A 23,547-nucleotide genomic window follows, 5' to 3' on the forward strand; every position below is an offset into this window, starting at 1 on the left:
AGGTAACATACTTGACTGTGCAGAAGGCCATGGGTTCTGTTCCCACATCTGGTAGATCGTTTGCTGACACTACAATTTCGCATAAGGGGATGCTGTAAACCTGACTTTGCCATCCTTCATATGAGACATTAAATCATGGCTTCATCTGCTTCAGTTGCTGGTAGCTCTGGGGGATGTAAAACAACCCATAGTACCTATTGAAAAGAGTAGGGGAAGTTCCCCAATTCCCTGGCCAAATTTTACCTGGTAGTATAAATACCACCTCAGGTCTCCCCTGAAAAGAAGCCATTAGCCTAGTGGGACTAAGCCATTCAACAAAGTATAAATAAGTGTGCAGTTTAGTATGTTAACATCTGTTACAAACTGTTTGCTATGGTTATAGCAAGGAACTTGCTGCAGTTTTTTTTTCTCAATTTTAGGTTGAAGGGTTGCCAGTCTGTGTGACTTCCTCTGCAAGTGCCTTTAATGGTGCTGCTATACTGGGATGAATTCAAGTATAACTATCAAAAATTATGCAAATATGTCAAAGATGGAATGATATTTACAAAACTGCTGTGCAACAAACTGAAGATGACTTCTGCAGTAAGAAAAGTCACACTGATAGTTCACTCTATCTGCTATGGATAAAGAGATTTTAATAGCTGTTTGCATAATACCAATATTATAATCATATTATTTAACTATTTGCTCAATATGAAATTTCCATTGTATCTGGTTGACATTATTATCATCATTGTGAAGAGCACTGTGTACTGAAAAACTTTTGCATTTAACTTTCTGTGACTTTTATCATTTTTGAGATACATATATTAGTTTACAAGTAATTTGTGAAACTGTACCAAAGAAAACGCAAGACAGTGTGAACACAAAGCAGGCTGTCTTAAAAACACCTATCACAGTACTCAGGCAGCTGTAGGCTTGCTTTGGTTCTTAGGCTCCTTTCCCAGGCTTCTCTCCCCTTTTTGTGTTTACTAGTTTGTGAAACTGTATCCTCAGAAATTTAGCTCAGGTGAAAGCTGTCTAGCAAGATAGTCCTCAGGTAAAAGGAAGTGTGCCATCCAACTCAGGATAGGTATTAATTACCTAATGTATTTTAAACCACTGTCCACTATTTATTTACATTATTCCTTTGTTTACTGTAACCAGCAAACAGTATTGCACAATTCAATGGTTTATAATGCTGTTGCTTCTCAGTTGAGCTGATGTCTTGCAGTCTGTTTACTAATTCAGCATCTGTTTCTTATATCAGCAGCACAATGTGTTATGCACCATTTAACCATTTAAAGAAAAACTCATTAACTTAATTAATTAACTCTATGAACAGGAATACAGTGGTGAACTTCATTTCACCAATGGTCAGATATGGGCATAATGAAGTCAGCAATTCTATGGTGCCACTCTACATTTATTAGATAGTTGTTTTCCTTATATCAGAAGTAAAACAAGGCAGAATTGCAGGTGATGCTACATCTCCATACTGCAAAATAACAAAAACTCTGTAATTTGATTAGAACAAAGGCAAGGCACAAAGTAACCGGCATGCCCTGCTACTAGTGTGTTCTTAGTCCAGAGACTTAGAACATTATAAATATGGATAATGCTTCATTTATTTTTTGAAAAAGCAAGTAAGCAATTCATTTTTCCTAGCACTGTGTAGTTTCGAAGATAAGCTGTATTACTTGCAGTGACATGCAATGAGCACTCTCTGCCACACACAGGGTATAGTGCTCACCATCTGTAAAACATACTGTGAGAATTAAAATATACTGTGTTTATTTGGTAAATTACTAAATGCAGTCAAACTATAACAATTTCAAGACTACTTAACTTCCCTGAGTTATTTTTTGTTGTGTTGTGATTCTAGAAACAGATCTTAACTTGTTCTGAAAATTAAGAATCTAATATGATTACACTCCTCAAACGGTAAGATAAACATAATTAGCAAGTTTGGACAGTCTTATTTATGATGAGGTCACTAACCCAAAATGACTCAGACTACTGAGTTTGCTAGAATGCTGGGAATTTTTAAAGATATATATATATATATATATATATATATATATATATATGAAAAACTACTAGGGGTAGCAATACCTAAAATGAAAAAAAAATAAAGGCGATATCAATGCACAGGCTATATTTATAGATGGTAATTCTTGCTTGCCTATTGCAAATCTGCAGAAATAATCTAATCTCAGTGTGGTATGTATTAGGACATTGATCACAACCATTCTTACATCATAAGATATGATGTTAAAGTTCCCGACTATAGTCATAGCCTTCAATTACAAAAAAAGATGTGCATTCTGGCATTTGGCAAGAATCTCCTCCCAACTTTTTATACGACTAAGGGACAATTTCCTTTTGAGAAAAATGGTAAAGACCTTGGACTTCTTGCAAATGATGATCTGTCATTTGATACGGATTGAACTGCTACCATCTGCAAGGCATGTGAATTTGCCCACTTGGTTCTTTGTGAGGTCAACAGCAATGCAAGGCAGGTTGTTGTCCCCTTTGTACAGGTCTTGACAGACCAGTGAAAGAGTATTGTATCCTGTTCTGGAATCTAGTCATACACAATCTAATGAAACTGGAGAAGGTACAAAAACTCCTCAGGAAAAAAAAAACTGAAGGGCTTCAAGGCTAGTCCTACAGCCAATGGATGAAGCAACTTCCTCTCTTCTCTGGATATTATCATTTTCTTAGATGAAACCTAAGCCTGATAAAATCTCCACAAATTTTGAAAACCTCCATTTAGAATACCCCTGCAGTGACCTGAAACTAATGGTAAACTCAGCCTCAATAAAAATTAATGTAAAGTTATCATGAGACATGACAACTTCATACCTCAAGACTACCCCACCTATTGAATAAAATGCCCCTCTAAGTTAAAATCTCTTAGTCTATACCCCCAAGAAGGATCTGCATCACTACTACATGGACACCCATAATTTCCAATATGCTATATGGGTCACTGACTAGTAGGCCTTAAGCATGTTGTCCAGACCTATGAGCATATGGACAATATTACAGTTTGTGGGTATTTTGGCACAGGAAAATGGTCTGCGCATAGACTGGGAAATACACTTCTCTGCATGAACCCAAATGATAACTAATTCATTATCGTTCTGTTCACATGCTTGCTCAGTTAAGCTAAATCCATTTTCCAGTCCAAGGAGATAAGCCCCACCTCCAGATGAAAATAAGACAGTTGTTTTTTCACTTGAAAGCCAAAATTCTAAAACAAGTAGCAATAAGACAAACAAAGTGACAAAATATTGGTATACAAAATTCTTATTCAAATAGCAGTAAAACAAAACAGTAAAATGAAGAGATAATGTAGATAGTATAGGTTCTTGCCAAAGGATAATGTTTTAGAAGCAATACATGTGAAAAGTCAAACAGTAATATCTTAGAATATAAGACAGTTAATGCAATTATTTCCCCCACATTTTGCAAGGTTAATGATCAGTTAAACTAAGAACCCTGTGCAGTCAGCAAACTAATAACATATTGGCACATCTTAAGTTGCACCTTGTTTTCAAACCATTTCATCAACAAGAATATGTGAGAAGTTTTAATCTCAAAAGACTTCAGTCTGCAGAGTGCTTAGCTTTGATGAGGAGCAAGTTCCAGAGAACACCTTTACAACAAGATGTTGAAGTTTCTGTTTTTTTTTTTCAAATGTTTGTTAGCTGACATCCAATTTCTGGCACATGCTGAAGTGATGAAACAAAGAAGCAGTCAATGCTTACCTGATGGTTTCTAGTCATTTGACTAAAGATGTCAGTGGAAACAACTCCTATACAGGCACAGATTCATAGACCCATGACCTATTTAGAAATACAACCAAAAATGGCACAACTTAACTTGGAAGCAAGAGCATAAACATTCAGAACAGATGAGCAAATACTTTTGTGGCCTCCAGTCACAAGCAAAAGTCATGTGGTAGTGGGCAAATTATGCCACTGTCCAACAGTGTCAACAGCAAGACTTCTTTATTGAATTTTGTTTTGAGCCAAAAAACATTTGCTTGCCTATGAGCGGTGTTATTATGTATATTAAATAATGGATAATAAAACCTCTAGAAAATCAAGCTGCAAGACAAAAAATAAAAGTTTATATATAGCCAGAGTCAACACTTATATACCCAGAAATATGGATTTAGCAGAATAAATAGAAACACTGAGAAATTTATATTTTTGGCTAAACTTTTAAGATATAATCCCTCTTCCTAGTCTTTATAATTATTTTAAGCTTCAAAGTCAATAGCCAAAAGTAACCATTGTGCTGGTGTGTGGGGGTGAAGGTTACTTTTTATCAGAAAGATTATAGGCTGCATAACTATTGATTGTTTCAGACATCTGAGTTATTGTAAACACAATGGCTAGTGTATGAGTGAATTATAACAACAAAGTGCAAATCTGAGTTGTCCTAGTTTATCAGCTACCTGCACCTTCTGCAAATTCCACAAGCAAAGTAAATGGAGACATTCGGCCATACCGGAAGAACTGCATTGCAATTTGTAAAACCAATTTTAATTATTGGTGGAAACTTAAGCACAATACAATAAACTGTACTGCAATGAAATTCTTTGCCTAGATTGCAAATAAACACACCAGACTGAACCACTGAAAGGAAGAAACTCTGTCCATTAACTACCTTGACAGATGTCACCCTATAATGGTAGAAGCCTTATTTTCAGTGATGACTACTGTGTGCCTTCTATTTTCTCTAATAAAAAATAAGCCCCCATACAATATCATCTGGTATAGGGAAAGAACATGCAATCAGCAAGTGCATCTTTGACATGCACTTCCAACTATTGACTGGGTGTATACTGCAGGACAAACTGCAGCATGTCCCTTTAATACTTATTAAATATCTCAAAATAGCCTTTATAAAGTCATTCAGAAGGAAAACAGCAAAAGTCATACAATCAATCAAGCTTAATGCAAAAATAAAAATAAAAAATGGCACTTAGGAAAACAGCATAGAAAATGTGTTAGTTTAGCAAATCTACTGGTGACTTATCAGCAATATGACTTAATCAGAAAATTGGTCAAAGAGATTACACTTATGGAAAAATATGTTTTCTGAAGCAAAAGTAATCATGTCCACTAGGAAACACTTTAGACTTTTGGAAAGATAACAACAGCTTGATGGGAAACCCACTATCAACTTTCAGAAACTCTACATTAAAACAATAATTTATTTAACAAAGACCAACTATGTGGTTGATGAATGTTCTTCTTTCCCAGGTGAACAGCTCAGAAATTACAGCACACCTGTAACTGTGGGCAGAACATATACAAACATATTTGCTCTTGCCAATTGTTTCTACTTCATAGAAGTAAAAATCTCTAAAGTAAACATATGTTGTCATAAAATTTTCACATAATGTATATTATAAATTCAGTGATACATTCACTGCTGAAACCATGCAACACACATCATCATTTTTCCTGAAATCAGACATTCTCAGAAAATGTGGATATCAACTTTATTATAGCTTTGTTCTAAAAATGTCCCAAAAATAAATAGGAGTCATTCAGATCAACTTTTCTGTTATCCATTTGTGATCTGGAACACAAATGCTTCATAATAATAGAGATGGGAATGTTGCTCTCAAATGATATTGTACACCCACTTTATGACATCAACCCAGTACAATGGGGATGGAGATTTAAACAGAAATTCCATTGCAGGCCACGGAATCTTGCCCTAAGCAGCTCAGTCATGCATGGTTTCTAGCACCCATTAGTTTGGTCATCAGGAGGGCTGTCTTTGAAGGAAGACTCTCTGGGTGTGGGAAAAAAATTTTTTTATTTAGAAAAAAAAAAAAATTTTTTTTTTTTTAAAAAAAAAGGGAGTTTTTTTTTTTCTTCTAAAACTCCAGGGGAAAAAAAACTGGGGGAAAAGGAAACCCAAAAAAACCCAGGGAGGAAAAAAAAAAAAAACCCCCCCCCCAAAAAAAACACCAAAAAACCCCCCACAAAACCAAAAGCCCCCCCCCCCCCAAAAAAAAAATACATAAATGGGTTTTTTACCAAACCCCTCCCCCCTAATAAACCCCATAAAAAAACACAAAAAAAACTGGGGGTTAAAAAATTTCCTAAAAAGGGGGCCTAAAACCCCCCCCAAGCAAAAGCAACCTCCCAAAAACATTCAAAGATAACCCTTAAGGGCCAAATAAACCCAAAACAATTTAAACTCCATTAGAACCTGAGTCCCCCCCCAGGTAACGGGGAATAATAATGTGGGGGCCTAGAATCCCCCAAAACCAAGATTTACCCACCAATAAAAATGCCTTTTTATCTGGTTAACCCAGAGACCTCCCTACTACAAAAAAAACATAAACCTTTGTTATGGCCCAGGCTATGCCCCAAACCCTAGCAGTTTTCCCACCAAGAATATGCCCAATATAAGGGTATTTCAAGGAATGTCGGGGCTTTAAAAGGGGGATCCATTCTGCTGCCATGAATTTAAACCCGGGCCCCGGGGAGGTTTACCTTCACCCCGGGAGGATAGGCAACTCGCATAGTGCTTTTTAAAAAGGGCCAAAATTCTAAAAAAACCCCCCAAAAAAAAAAAAGGGAAAAATGGGGGAAATTTCTTTCAATCCCAAAAAACAAAACTAAAATGAAGGATAAGGGTTTAGTAGGGGCTTAAAAGGTTGTTTTAAAAAAACCCTGGTAAAGGCCAGAAACGAATTTTGGGTTTTAAATCATATTTTTCCCCAAACCGGAAACCAAAAAGGGGGTGTCATATCATAAAAAAACCCAATTCCAGGTTGGGAACCCTTTTTCAAACCTTTCCATCAACAAAAGGAAATTTTCTAAAAATTTCAGCTCGGGGCCCCTTCAAAAAGGGGAAACCCAAAGTTCCGAAACATTTTAAAAAATGTATTCCCCCTCAAATTGGTGATTAACTACCCAATTTCGGGGAACATTCTAAGAATTTTCCCCCCCGGGGTTCCGGGATTTATAAAAAATGCCATGGAACACTATCACGGCCCAGAAAAAAAATTTAACTATTTTTTTCACAAAATGGGACAAAAGGGCCAACCAAGAATCCTTTGGGAGATCGATCAAAAAAATTTTTGGTCCACACGCCAAAAAACCATGTAAATTCAAAGCAAACTTCTTATGAATTTTGTTTACCAAAACTTGTTGAAAACCCTTATTTTAAATTTAAAATGATAATAAAACCTCAAAAAATTTCCAAGAAAAAAAAAAAAATTACCAAAAAAAACCCTTTTAAAAAAATTTTGAAACACTAAAATTAAGGCTATTTTAAAGAATAATTCCTTCTAGTCTTATAATTATTTAACTTCAAAAATAGGCAAAAAAACCCTGGGGGGGAAGATTTTGATAGTTTTGGGGAAATTATTTTTTTAAACTTTTTGTAAATTTGGGGGAATAATAGTATAAAAAGAAAAACCTGATTCCAAATTTAAAATCCCGCAAAAATCCAACAAGTAAAGGAATTGGTATACAACTGATTGCTTTAAACAATTTAATTGGGGAAATTTCCCAAATAAATAAATTATGAAAAATTCTTCCCCAGGAGAAATAAAAAAAAACCACTGAAGGAAAAATTTCCCTTCCCCAAAATTTTTAAAAGGGGCCTTTTTTAAAGGGGCCCTTCTATTTAAACCCCCATAAAAAATTAGGGGAAAAAAATTTTTTTAATTGCTAAAAAATTTTAAATTAAAAAAGCAAAATTTTTTTAAAAACAGTTTTAAATTTAAAAAAACACAAAAATTAAAAAATAAAAAAAACTTAAAACATAATTTTTTTAAAAAAAAAATTTAAAAAAATTTTTTAAAAAAATTTGGTTTAAAAAGGTTAAACAAAAATTGTTTTTTTAAAAAAACCCACCCCTAAAAATTTAAGGGGGGGAAAAAATTTTTGGGGAACCCCCAAAAAATTTTAAAATTTTAAAAAAATTTTTTTTAACGGGCCCGGGGGAAGGGAAATCCCCCGGGGGTCCCCAAGATACAAAATAGGGGGCCAGAAAACCAATACCCTTTTTTTTCCCCGGGAAAAAAGCCCCAAAAAAATTTTAAAAATTAAAAAAATTTAAACCCCGGGCCCCCAGACTCCTTTTTTTGAAATAAATTTTAAAAAATTTAAAATTTATCCCCTTTTCAAAAGAAAAAAGTTTGGGAAAAATTTTTTTTTTTATTTAAAAAATTCAACATTTTAAATTTTAAAATTCCTTTTTAAAAAAATAAAAATTTAAACAAAACCCCAACCCAATTTTTAAAAACCATTTTTGGTCCCCTAGGGGCAGGGGGTGTTTTAAAGGCCCGGTTTGGGAACCCCTTTAAAACCCCCTTTAAAAAAAAAAAGGGGGGAAAACGGGCCCGAAAAAGGACGGGGGAAAAAAAATTGGGTTTTTTTTTAAAAAATTTTTTTTTGGGAAGGTTTTTTGGGGAAAATTTTATAACTTTTTTAAATCATCTTTTCCTTCAAAGGCACTTAGGAAAACAGCATAGAAAATGTGTTAGTTTAGCAAATCTACTGGTGACTTATCAGCAATATGACCTAATGAAATCAGAAAATTGGTCAAAAGTTACACTTATGGAAAAGTATGTTTTCTGAAGCAAAAGTAATCATGTCCACTAGGAACCACTTTAGACTTTTGGAAAGATAACAACAGCTTGATGGGGAACCCACTATCAACTTTCAGAAACTCTACATTAAAACAATAATTTATTTAACAAAGACCAACTATGTGGTTGATGAATGTTCTTCTTTACCAGGTGAACAGCTCAGAAATTACAGCACACCTGTAGCTGTGGGCAGAGCATCTACAAACATATTTGCTCTTGCCAATTGTTTCTACTTCATAGAAGTAAAAATCTCTAAAGTAAACATATGCTGTCATAAAATTTTCACAGAATGTATATTATAAATTCAGTGATACATTCACTGCTGAAACCATGCAACACACATCATCATTTTTCCTGAAATCAGACATTCTCAGAAAATGTGGACATCAACTTTATTATAGCTTTGTTCTAAAAATGTCCCAAAAATAAATAGGGGTCATTCAGATCAACTTTTCTGTTATCCATTTGTGATCTGGAACACAAATGCTTCATAATCATAGAGATGGGAATGTTGCTCTCAAACGATATTGTACACCCACTTTATGACATCAACCCAGTACAATGGGGATGGAGGTTTAAACAGAAATTCCATTGCAGGCCACGGAATCTTGCCCTAAGCAGCTCAGTCATGCATGGTTTCTAGCACCCATTAGTTTGGTCATCAGGAGGGCTGTCTTTGAAGGAAGACTCTCTGGGTGTGGGTCACGCTGTAATAGATCACCATATAATGAAACATCACGGATCAAGGCACATTGAACCATATGGCCTTGTAAAAGACCAGTGACATGGGTTCATAAAACAGTGCAGCACCTGTACTGCGGTCTTATCTCTAACAAATACCTTATGATATACTTTATGATCATGGATAATTGTGAGCCCATCTTGGTGACAAGTTTGTTTACTAAACCTTAGTGGTGAATAGTCATGCTTGTGAACACTAGTGCATGATCAGCTGGCTTTTGCCTTTCCCCATGTTTGTGTGACCTCAGAGTAGTTGGTGTATATATATATATATATATATATATATATATATATATATACACACACACGTATACATATATATATATATATATATATATATATCTCAATCCCATATATATATATATATATGGGATCAGAACTGGAACTTTTGACCGAAGCACAAACAGCCAGGCATACTTCCACGAAAGTGTTTTTACCGAAAAAGCACTTTCGTGGAAGTATGCCTGCAGCTAGAGGGAGTCATGGGGAAATGACTGTTGCGGAGATTGTACTACCATGCAAATAAGGGAATATTCCCTTTTCCTTACTGTAGTGCGATCTCGAAGTGAGAATATTATAGGGGGGGTGGGGGGCACAGCCCCCACATGAGGGGTGCAGGGGGACTTGCCCCCCTGCATAAAAGTAGATTTATTGGGTTTTTTTTGTTTATTTTTAATGCACTTTAACAAAAGTGCTTTTTTGGTGAAAGTGCTTTCGTTAAAGTGTGTTTGGTGATTGTGGATTCAGACTATTGAACTTTTGTTCAATAGCCCTAGATATCTCTCTCTCTCTCTCTCTCTCTCTCTCTCTATATATATATATATATATATATATATATATATATGTATAAGAAGAAGCAATGTGAGGGGGTGCAGACATGACATTGGGAAGGTGTAGGGGAAATGTTTTTTCTGAGTTTTTTCACTCCTATGTGCTGTTGGGGAGGTAGCAGTCATTTATGATTATAGTTGTATGAAGAAAATACAATGACTTGTCAGGGAGCTGAGCACTACTGTGATTTTTCATACAGTAACAAAGCTATTTGATTCACTTTATCACTGGATATTGCTGACTGTTTTATAAATTAAATGAAACTAGGATAATTAAAAAGGTGCTTGGAGAACAAAGTTTTTAGAGTAGTCATACTAAAATCAGTGTACAGTGGGATATCTCAGGCTTTAGTCCTAGATAATTTCCCATCTTTCATATTTACAGAAATTAGTAAATTCATCTGTGTATATGATTTGTTTGTATGAGTCTAGTTCATGTTATTGGATGTTAATGTATCACACATGATCTACCATGAGCAGTCTTACTGCTGCTTGGTAGATCACTGTGGCATGTTAAATCCTGTATTTTCTAAAATTACCCGCTTTTGTTTCCAGGTTAAGCAGAATGTTAATATAAATACTTTATTGTAGAGGTTGTGATCTCCTGCATCCCCCTGCACTCCTAGGTTATAGATATACTACATCTGAGGTTGGACAGACTGAAAGCAAATGGAGTAAATGTATTTCAACTGAATCCAAGTCAATGTGATCTTGGTGATGCTATACATAAAGATTGGGGTTATGAGGCAGATGCCCCTATATTGCAGTTAATGGGCTGCTATATTTCAATGCTTTTTGCATACTTTTGTTATATTGGGGGTAGAATACTCAGCAGGCCAGAATCTTTAAGATCAACACCAGCAGAATTAAGTAAACCCAATTTTGGGAGTCTCCTATGAGAATGTAGCAAAAGCAATACAAATTATAGTAGAAATATAAAACCAATTTTAACAGATGACTGTGAAAATTTGCTCTGATGATTGAGCTGAAAATTAAATAAATACACAAACCATATTTTGTGAAATAAAAAAGCATTGGCGGCTAAAGCAAAATGGGTCTAATTCTAAATTTTGAAGTTCTGAAACTTTGAACCATTTAAATGGAGATCTCCATACAGTGCGGAACGGTATATTTTCCTCACTGTAGTACAATCTCAGAGTTGGTATATTTAATTAGCAGGGGGTGTGGGGGTGCAGCCCCCCTGCAAAAACATAATTTTTTTTGTTGTTTTTATTTTATTTTTTTATTTACATTTCAAAGTTTCAAAACTGCTTTCATAAGAAATTCGAAGTTTTGAAACTCCAAAATTTAGAAATAAGCAAAATATACAAAATGCAGAGATTTTAAGGTATACATCTTAAAGTGGATCAAACATTGAAATACCTAGAGCCTCAGAGGTAGTATATATATTAAGAATGTGGGGTGCATAAAAATATGTGTACTTTTTGTTTTAGTTCTACTGTGTAAAAAGTACACATTATAATATTGCATAGGTTACAAATTTTAACAGAACTCCTTCAATACAATCAATGAATACTTCTGACCACCGAATATAATCTAAAATGATTTTAGGGTAGCAGTGTAAAATGAAATTACTTTGAACTCTATTTCAAATGAAAACAGACAAAAATGACATTCACAAACTTTCTTGATTTGCTTTCCTGGTGAAGTTGCAAAGGTCCCCACATGCCCCAAGCAAGGTTTTTATTTCTGGCCTCTTGAACTTAACATAATCTGCCATCCATTAGCTATACTTTGAAAGAAAAATATCTCTATGCAATGCCAAGCTCAGTTAATCACAATATTTGATGATTCATGCACTAGATGAATCTTTGTCCCTCACACCAGTTAGAGTTATAATACCAATATGAGGTACACAGTTTTGATTGCCATTTTGGACAATATCAGACATTTCAAAGTGACATTTGAAAACACTGTGAGGAGGATCTGCAAACACCACCAGCTGTAAAGATACCCTCCCTGTAACACCTCAGAAGTTTCTGCATCTTGGAGAATGTAGTGTCAAATATAGCTAATAACATGATTTGACACAGTGAGTTTTAGTTCATATTGTACCTTCATATGGCAGTTTTCATACCATTAAAAATGTTCTTTGCCTGCATTCCTTAAGTTTAACATTTGACTGTTCAAATAAATGTCATTATAAGATCAAGCAAAAACTATATTCACTAGGTTTCCTAATGCAAAGTGCTATTTTAACTAACGTACAATAGCTGCAATCTTGCACATATTAAGAAGGGTTTCAACGCTTTTGAGAAAAGTACTTTGTCTTCTCATGATTCAGACCTTATTTATTTATAATTTGAAACCTGACATTTTTGAGACAAATTTAGCATTTGGGCTGCTTGACAGATGTCCCAAATATATATTCAGTAATATATAAATCTCCTTGCTGTTCACCAAGCTATACTGTAATAAAGATATAGTGTCATATTGACATATCTGTTTTATTGTTTTACTCTACTAACTGAGGCTCTGTTTATTTTGCTTTTCTGTGACATTATTAATGTTCAGTATCAATAAAATCTTCTCAGTGGATAGTTGCTAATCTTTAAGATTTTTATTTTCTTTATGATGAATTCATAAATTATAGAGCTGAATAATATCATATTTCAAAAGTACTGCACTAAGTCACTTGCCTTGGGAATAATAATTAATTTTACTTAATAAATGCAAAGCATTTATAGATATTGTTCTGAATGATTTATGGCATTTAAACCTACATCCCAAACCACCAAGCAAATCAAATGTGAAACATTGAGCAAGACATTTCCTGGGAACTTAATTTAAATGCCTTCCATCCCAGAGCATATGTTAATAAAAAGCTATTGCACTTTTAAAATATGCTTGAAACATTTATTTGTTCTTTGTCACAGACATAATATGAATGATGTAACTCATATCAAAAGATGACAGATCAGCTGCTGTAACTGTTTAAGGCTGATTTCACCTTTCATGGAGGGAATGAACCATTGTTTCATACATTTTCAAATAATTCTCTCCAGACAATGGTAAAGAACTGCTTAAAATAAATGCGCCTGTAAACTACATTGTCTCCTGACTTCAAAAATTCTGAAATTTTATAATGATCTGTTCACTTGAACAAACAGCAATGCTGAGTTCACTAAAACTGAAACTATTGGATAGCATTCTTTCTTCTTTAAAATATACACTGTAGAATTAACCTATAGTAGAAACCTAACAATTTATAGCGGTGTTTATTTAAATGTTATGTGATCCCATTCATGTGCTTTTGTTGAAAAAATTACATTAGTAGTGTTTTCCCTTGGTAGTACATGTGAGCAGGGTGGAAGGTTTATTCCTTTTACTTACACTGAGACTGATTTGGTGTGCCAGTGTTTTGATGAAATTAGAAGACAGTTAGGTAAGATAATGTGTTCCTTTGCCCTTGCAGCTATGTGACCTTGGAATCTGAATATTTATAATTGCAGGGGTATAGGATGCAGACGTGCTTCCCTCAGTAATGCACACTCATGTTTTTGCTGTTCCAACATACCCATTATTTCTCCCAACTTATATCTCTCTTTATATGTCATACTCCTCAAATTATCTACATAATATAATTTATAATATCATATCTCTACCATTCTAAGTACCACATCACTAATTATTTTGATGATCTCTACCTCAACCCACTTCCTGAACATATTTGTGCATCTTCACTTTATTTAGAGAGAAATAACTGTGACAACATGATTCTTTTGTAATTTTAAAATATTGTTTCACATATTAATTTGTCTTGTAACCTGTTAAACATTGAACTATATATCTCCTACAGTTATACTTGATTGTATCTCTCTGTTTAATTAATAGCTTTGTGAAACTGTATTACGTTTTGTCATATCAAACTTATTTTGAGCTTCCTCCTGGGTGTCTACTGAAAAGGTTTTTTCTCCTCAATGAACTTTTAAATTAAATAAATGTAATGCACAAATACATAAAATGCTTGTTTTCTGTTGTGTGCTCTCATAGTTAAAATTGAAAGTTAAGGGCTTACACCTGATATATTGAATGTTAAAGTACATTATGATGAGACACTGGAAGCATGCATAAATAAATGTATTCTTTTCAGTCACCGAAAAATCAAAATAATAACCTTATTGGTTTGAAACAAAGCAGAACTTGAGCTGGGTTGTCTTTTTATCAGTGGTACAGTTTTTCACAACCCCTAATGAGTCACATCTAGGCTGTTACACTCTACACCTGTCAAGTCTTCTAGGCAAGCTCCTGCTCACTCCTTCTGAACCTTCAGTTCAGAAAAAAAACTTCTTGATTGTTGCTCTTCAAGCCACTTCCTTTATATAGCACTAACTGGAAATACCTGCTTGGCTAATACATAGTATTTGCCTAATTAATTGCTGTAGGAATATTCCCACACTTCACTCTGAGGCACATATTTTAAAGACATATTACCCATTTACTAAAATCAGCATGTTACAATTATCCCTCATCACAGCACAAAATAAATGCTTGGGAGTTATCATAAAGAGTGTGTAGGTCCTCAACAACAGTATGTCTGCTAGGCCTGAAGACGCTATATAGTGAATGGGTTACTTGTAGAGTTTATAAGGTTCTTTGTTAATTCATCAGTTCAGGGTATGGGATAGCTATCAAACGTTGGTGTGTCATTCGGTTATTAAAGTCATTACATGATCTAATACCACCATCAAGCTGACGATCTACTAGGCTGGTCCAGTAACATTTGCTCTCAGTTTATACCATCTGCTTGACTGACATTCCTTAGCACAGATTTTAGTATTTCTGTTAAACAACTCCACTCATATTTCAGTCTGCTCTTCATTGACTAATGTCTTCAACTGACTTTAGAACAAGGGCAAAGCTGATACAGAATTATTAAGATAAAGGGAGTATCTTGTTCTGTAATTATCTTATTAGAGATACCCATTCTGGAGAAAAACAGTACCAGTTCTCTTGCAATAACTTTAACGTTAGTTTTATGTAACGAGACAGCGTCTGGGAAATTCATAGCATCATCCACTGTAACTAGTATATATTAATATCTACTGCTAGATTTTACTAGAGGTTCTATGATGTCTATTTCAATTTGAACAAATTATAATTCTCTGATAGGTATTGGGATCAGTTGCTGCTAGATTTTACTAGAGGTCCCATGATTTCCCTAGCAGTATGACCAAATTATATCTCTTTGATACATATTGGGATCAGTGGGCCTTTATGTCCAGTATAGGATGCAGTTTTCTAGCATTTAGGACAAGAAGTACAGAAGCTGCATACCTATATCATTCTGTCATAGGTTCATAGGTGTATACTAGACTAACAACCCCTAAGGCTCTTATAAGCCTAACCATGCAAACCAAATGTGACCCACAAGTTTGATTTATACAGGGGGTGCTTTATTGACTGCCTCTGTCCATCAGAGGCATAGGCACCAGACCAAGGCTGAATTTCCACTCACTCATCTTTTGGTTCAAATTGAACTTAAATAGGGCTAATGACATGGATGAAGAGCCTGTTTCAAAGAATAGGAATTCTCTGAGAAACGTATCTGTCTCACTAAAAAAGCAAAACATAAGTCTTTTGATCTTGTAGTTTTTTTTTTCTTGTGCCTATGTAAAACAGTCAACAAAACAGGGTCCACAGATGCCTTCTACACCAGGCAAAGATCACCTCTCAGTAGTCTGTATGATACGAAGTGAAGATAGAGGGCTTTTGGCGATCAGCATAAGGCAGCTTGTTTATACCCTGTATTCTTTTTTGAAAGGAACCTCTGACACATTCCAGTTGCTGTATGTGTCTGGTAAAGTGCATACCAAAAGGGCATTATACACTGGGATGGGTCTGATGATGGCTGACTACAGTGGTATGATGACTTCTCTGGTCTTAGAAGCCATGACTTTACTTATAAGTTGAGGATCATTAAGGGATTTTCTTACTACCATAGACACATGTTGGTTGAGGGCTAGGTCACTGTCTACACAAGTTTGCAGATCCCTGACTAGTGATTACACTTTTAAGGGTGTTTCATTGATGATGTATTTTTCTGTAGTGGCTGACTTCCCAAAAGGTACTATAATGCATTTCATGGTATTGAGTTTCAAAGCATGACTTTAGAACAAAGCATTTGTCTGTGTTAGACATTCCTTAAGGTTGTTCTTATCTTGGAAAGATTCAATGTCTAATACCAATTTGCAATCATCTGTGAACTTGGTCTGCCAGGGGCTTTTGACATTGGCTTTAACCTCCATTAAGTAGATGCAAAAGGGGTGGGCCCAACAGAGAGATCTGAAAAACTCCACTGGTGATCAGCCACTTTGGGTAGGTGTCATCACTGATCCTAACCTCTTTGGTCCTATCCATGAGCCAGTTAGCTAGCCAGCATGTTGTAAAGGGGTTTATGCCTAGCTGTGTAAGTTTATTGAAAATACTCGAGTGGGGTATTATATTAAATGCTTTAGCCAAGTCTAGGTAGGCAGTATGCAAGGCTTTCCTACATCCATTGCCTTGGTGACCTTTTCAAAGATGTCCACCAGGTTCAGAAACATGACCTTCCTTTGACAAAGCCAAACTAGGATGGATCCATTGTCTGTAGGTCTCTGATGTCCTTTTGGTAATTTCCAGGATAATATTTTCCATGGCTTTGCAAATAAACAAGTCAGACTAATGGGTCTGTAGTTTCTGTTGACGGTCCTTCCTTATGAAGGGGAATGAGCTTTATAGTCTTCCATTCTCATTGCACAAAGGCTGTTTTAAAACTACAGTTAAATAGTTACTCCAGAGGTCCTGATAAGTTGTATTTTAGACTGCTCAAAAGACATCCCAGGATGTTATCAGGGCCCATTGAGGCTGTGTTGTTTGTTTTAGTGAGTGCATACAGTAATGCTCCTTAGTTATAGCTGGAGGGGTAAAGTCTGAGAGCAGTTCTTAGGGGATGGTTGATGGTGATAGGGGAGAAAATCTGCAGCTGAATTTGTCTGCTAACATGTTTGCTATATCACCAGGCTCGGTGAAAGTAGAACCATTAATCACTAGTTCAACATACTGCTGTGTGTTTGCCTTGAGGTTTTTGATATAACTGAAGAAGGCCTTATGGTTATCTTTCACCTGGAAGGCTATTTTAACCTCAAAGTTTTCTTTGTTTGACCTAATTAGCCATCTTAGTTTTCTATTTAGTTTGATGACAGAGGTTTTATCTTTATGGGAATTATCCTTCGTGATTGTTGCCAGATTTTCTTTCTTCTTTTGTTGTATATTCAGTTTAATTTGGAATGTCAACAGGGCAGTTTTTTCTGGGATTAGTGTTGAGCTTACATCTAGTAGACAGACCAGCCTCTATGCAGCCTTTGACAAGGTTGTACAGAGTTCCTGAGAGCGATTCAGCATAGACTGCTGTGTTCTCTAGGTTTGAAGGGGCAATGAATTTTGACAAAACATCAGTAAATGAAAGGTAGTTAGCCTTGGAGTAGTTCCTAACTGTTACTGGTTTTACTGGAGTTACAGAGTTGATTCTAATTCCAAGGAGAAAGATTTATGGCTGGACCTTACCAGGGAGGGCAAGACATGGGGGCAACATTCTCTCATGTTTGTGAGTTCAAGGTCAAGTAGATTACATCCTCTAATGGGCATTTTCACTATTTGATCAAGGGTTTTTATACTTAGGAAGTCCAGGAATCTCTCTGCCTGTATATTTCAGGCCTTGTAGGATTTCCAGTCTATATGACAGATAATGAAAGTTTCCCATGAGTAAGGTATTAGGTTGGATGGTAAGTGTCCATAGTAGGTCCAAGTATGTATTGTGAGCTTCTTGGGACATGGAGGGTGACCAATAACTGGTCAGGATATAGAACAAGATTTTGTTTATGGTGACTAACCAAGCAGTATCCTTCTTATTTATGTATGTTTAGACATCTCCATCTTCAACCCTTGTCTTTGCAGCTACTGGTCAAAAAATATGGAATGCTTTGAAACCTTGCATGTCTGGGATACTCTCTGCCACTTTAAACCATGTCTCAGTAACTGTGCAGATGTCTGTATTCCCAAATGTGAGGAGGGCTTGGAGAGAATGTATTTTTTTTTTTCAGGGTCCTGACATTGAGCAGTACTAACTTGAGGTTCGGTTTTGCTATGTCAGTAGGTTTGTCAATTTGTATTGCCTTAAAAAAGGCACTATGGGGGTGGATTATGAGGGCAACAGTATTTGAAAGCCTAGTTGGGACAGATGCAGACCATCCTTGGCAAAGCAATGAGATTTGTTAACCATGTCCTAAGGTGACAAATGTTGGTTCCCCTTATAGTGACACTAGAAAGGCAGCCAATTGTTAAAATTAATCACCTTTTGTTCATATTGTGGCATCATACTCAGTGATGGTAATATGCTGCCCAATACTAAGCTCATGCCAGCCTGAGACACATAGTTTGAGTGCTTTATAATGTCTCTCCTCATATAGTCTAGGGAGGTATGTCCCAGGTCATTTACACTTACATGGACTATGACGGAATCATGCTGGTACCTGTGGTGTAATGACTCAAGTGCATGTATGATTGTCTGTCGAGTAAAAGCTGAACACTTTTGCCTTAGATTTTCCCATCCCCTGCTAGCCAATCAATGCATCACTATGACCCAGCTTCATCACTATTGTCTTGTAAGGTTGTTACACCAGTAACTGAAGTAGAAGGAATGTCCTTCCTTCATTCGTTTACTTTATATAAGACCTCTTGGTCACCTTTCAACTCAAAATGGGGGTAAGAAGCAATAGAAATATCATGTTCACTATTTTTCCCTGCAGCCTGGGTTATTTTCTGTCGTCGCTTCTTAAAATATAATTCCATTGTCTTTTCTAAACTTCTGTAACTTATCTCTAAGACCACTAATGCAGGGTTACTTTTAACAGTAACCTGTTTTAAGACGGAAGGCACAGATTCTTCCTCCAAAACCACTGACACTGCAGCCTCTTCTAGATTTTCACTCATCCCACATTTTTCATAGCACTTTAAAATCTGGAAAATTATTTATTAATATTACATTGTGAGTTATATCAAGGGCTATGGCTGCAGAAGTTTACAGTCTAGAACATTTAATTATTAAGTACCTGATAATATTCTACAAATTATCTGAATGTGAACATGCTCTATGAAGTGGCTGCTTACAGGTTACTCTGGTGGCTATGATCAAATCCCATGACTCTCTTTTTCAAATCTAAACATAGTATATCAGGGCTATCAGCCCTACTAAGCTGTTTGGCATTTCTTTTGTCCTGTAAATAAATTCCTGAGTCAGAATCTTTTGAAAAAATCATATAGGATGCTAGCCTATCTTTTATGAAATTAGGATTCCAATGCAGTATTCCTGTGAGAAGAGTTTTTTTTTTAATTTAGATTTCTACTATTTGCACCAGTACTGGCTTTGATGTTTTTGAAGTACTGACATTACATATTCCATCAATGACTGTGAAGTATGCAACTGAGTAATGTCACTGCATGATGATGTGGCAAAGGACTGCTATACAAGTAATTGTGAACCAATGGTGTGTGTAGTGTGTGTATTTGTGTGTGTGTGTGTGTGTGTGTGTGTGTGTGTGTGTGTGTGTGTGTGTGTGTGTGTGTGTGTGTGTGTGTGTGTGTGTGTGTGTGTGTGTGTGTGTGTGTGTGTGTGTGTGTGTGTGTGTGTGTGTGTGTGTCTGTGTCTGTGTATGCATGCATGCATGCATTTGTGTGCATGTGTATTTGTGTCTGTGTGAAAGTGCATCTGTGTCTGTGTCTGAGTGTGCTTGCATGCATGGCTGTGTGTGTGTGTGTGTGTGTGTGTGTGTGTGTGTGTGTGTGTGTGTGTGTGTGTGTGTGTGTGTGTGTGTGTGTGTGTGTCCGTGAAGAGCAAGTCTGGGTCGTATCGTCACCATATTCAGTCAGATATAGTGCAAGATTCCAGAAGGAACTTCTATTTGAATGCCATAATCAATAATATATCCTTTGTATTAGGAGCTGGCTATATATCATGCATACATGCTAAACTGGCTATATTTCATGCATGACACCAATCATGTGTTTAAGAATACATTATTTCATTATCTGTAGCTGTTACAGTTACTGCAACTGCAATGACACACTGTTATCCATGTATGAGTCTGTCTCATTTAGACAGTCTAGAACTGTCTACATTTCTGCCTGTGTAAGTGAATACTCATTTATTTCACCATAAATTCATATGACCTTTACTTTTTGGTTGTTATTAAATGTGTACTTACACACAAGGGGGGCCTTATGCTATTAAAATCTTCCAGACCATGAACTTCCTTTCCTCAAAAAAATGCAGTTAACCTTGTTAGCTTGGTTGCCACACAATAATATGGTGCCGACTCAGTTATTCAAGATGTTATTTTATTGTACTCCATAGGAACAATGTCATTTAAAGCATGAATTTCAGTTTTCAAATGTCTTCTAGCAGCATTCCTTTCACTGTTAGCAGCACAGATCTCAGCAGTGTGTCCCCTTCTCCCCACATTTGATACAGATTAATACATTACTTGGTGATGTTTGCATAAGAGAAAAGGGCACAGAGTGTTTGTCTAATTAAATGCAGAGAATGTTCTCCTGCCCCATACTACAGCACACATTTTAAAGACCCATTATGCATTGCAGAGTAAATAAAATTGTGTAAAACCTGATTATTGAGGCAAAGTGCCTCCCAGGTCAAGAACAACCACAAAGCATTCATTAGCTATGTCCGCAACCTCAAAGGCAATACACAGTTGTGTGCAGAGCTCATTGTAAATGAAGCCACCTATACTAAGCTGTGGGTCCAAATAGGGAGATAAAGGGTCCAAATGGAGAGATGGAGAGGTCTGAATGGAGAGATGAAAAGTCAGCAAGCAAAGGAGAGTAGTAGTGCTGAAACTGAATTCATCCTCAAGTCTTTGTGAGTACATTCATGAGGTGGACCCTGTTTTCACAAAATCTCAAAAAAGGCAACAGTGATATATAGACTGTATTTATATAGCATATATAATGGACAGAAGTAGGTCAAAAACTAAAAAAGATAGCTGGGTGCACAAGACCCAGGATAAAAATGTGCCCAATCCTCATAGATGCACTGATGCCAGGACTGGAAAAGATGACAGTGCAGAATTGTCAAAACACAGAAACATTACTACAATGGGGCCATGCCAGGCCCAGGGGGAGGATGGCCCTCCTGTTGTAGAAGGGAGTAGCAGTCCACAAAAATCACAAAAACTGATAGGCCAAAGAAGAGCCATAAAGATGATAAAGTGGACTATTGAGGATAAGAAAGAAATTATGTATTGTTACTATTATGCAAAAAGCCCAGAATTTCCAGACACAAGATATACAAAAAGATTAAGAAAGAAATTAGAGGAAAGAAAAAAAAAATGTGTTCATTAATACAACAGATCTGTGAAAAACAGTATATAGATCAAGAAACCTTGATCTGTTTGGAAAAAGAACCATCTGTGGAAGTGCAAAAATATAAACAACAATACCAAGAGATATATCAAAAGTATAAAAAAGAAATATGGACATGGAAAAGATAGAGAGATTTGATATGGTACAATATTTAGGCAAAGGAGAAAGCCAAATTAATCAATGTAAAGAAGGCAGCCCTAAATATATTCCAAGAGAAATACAGGCAGAGGCATCTGGATATGGACAATTTCACAGTAAAAAAAATGTCATGAAGATGGAACGTAGAAAAGATCAGTAAAGTAGAAGTTAAAAAAATAGAAGTTGAAGTTGTGGAATGCCTGTGAAGTGAAGGATTTGGTGTTGAACATCTAACACAGGTTACATCACAGCAGGATGGAGTGAGTCCCCAACGCAAGGAGAAACAGGAACATCAGGAAATATCTGAAGAAGAAATATGGACAATGGAAGGAAAAAGAGATTTAATATGGTGTAATATTTATGCAAAGGAGAAAGCAAAACTAACCAATACAAAAAGAGCAGCACCAAAGATATTTAAAGAGAAATATAGGCAAAGGGATCCAGACATGGAAAACTTTACAATACAAAAAGATAAGAAGACAAAGAGGAAAAGTAGAAAAGGAGATTTGCAATGGAGAAGTTAAATAACTAGAAACTGAGGTTATGGAGTACCTGCAAAGTAAAGGATTTTAGTGTAGAAAATCTAATTCAGAAAGCATCACAACAGGATAGAGTAATGGATATTCAAATTAAGGGGAACCAGTGGAATAGTAAGCAATGGGTCAGGTGCCATATGAAGATAATTTAGAGCCTTCCACAGGAAACAAGTATAAACATTCACTTGATGCTGGACAGCAAGAGAAGGAACAGGAAACTGTGGAAATTCTGATGCAGTCAATGGTGAGGAGAGATAGGCCAGTGAGTTCCCATAGGATAGATCAGCAGACAGCACAGGATGAAATTGAAGATAATATGCCACAGGAAGATGTTATTGAATCTTCTACAGAATGCCAGCAGGAATTGGAAAACAAGAGATGTGTCCTCAGTTTGGAAGAAAATGAGCTAAGAGAAGAGTTGCTTGATTTACCTGTACAGCAGGTATAAGTACGACTCAGTCATTGTCCACGCTGGTGTAAACGACCTGAGACGTACCTCCTTGGACTACATGAAAAGAGACATTGAGGAGCTCTCTGATTATGTAGCCCAGGCAGGTATGACCCTGACCTTGAGCAGTATCCTACCTTCACCAAGAATGATGCCACAATACAGAGATAAGATGATCAGCTTTAATAATTGGCTTAAACTCTGGTGTCATTCAAAGGGATCAATGTCTGTCTGCCTGGGATGACATGCTGGACAAGCCACGCTGCTTTGGGCTTGCACCTGTCACCCTAGGCTTTGGGATATTGGCAAAGGCTCTTGCCACCCCATAGTGCCTTTTAGGCAAGGCTCAAATTCTAAACCTACCACCTAGAACACAAAAAAAAAAAAACTAAGGGTAATGCTGCTCAATACCAGAAGTCTCAACCTCAAGATGCCTTTTCGAGGCCCTTCTCACTATGGAGAACATCGATGTCTGTGCTGTGACTGAAACCTGGTTCAAGGCTCCTGAGAGCACCCCAGCACTATCAGGTTTTACCTCATATCATGCGTTCCCCAAAATCCGGACAACACCAAGAAAGGAGGGGTGTCCATATTCATCAAGGACACCCACACCTCAAGGTTGGTGGCAATGCACGATGCATCGGAGACCATCCAGGTGCAATTAACCATAGGCAAGACTGCTCTGCAATTTGGCATGTTACAGGCCACCCTCTCAAACTCAGGAACCTCACATAGCTTTCCTGAAAACACTGGAGGGATAAATGTATCTCCAAACACCATCATACTAGGTGACTTCAA

Source organism: Protopterus annectens, chromosome 5.part0 (genome assembly GCF_019279795.1).
Source record: "Protopterus annectens isolate FY-2018-M chromosome 5.part0, PAN1.0, whole genome shotgun sequence".
Lineage (NCBI taxonomy): Eukaryota > Metazoa > Chordata > Ceratodontiformes > Protopteridae > Protopterus > Protopterus annectens.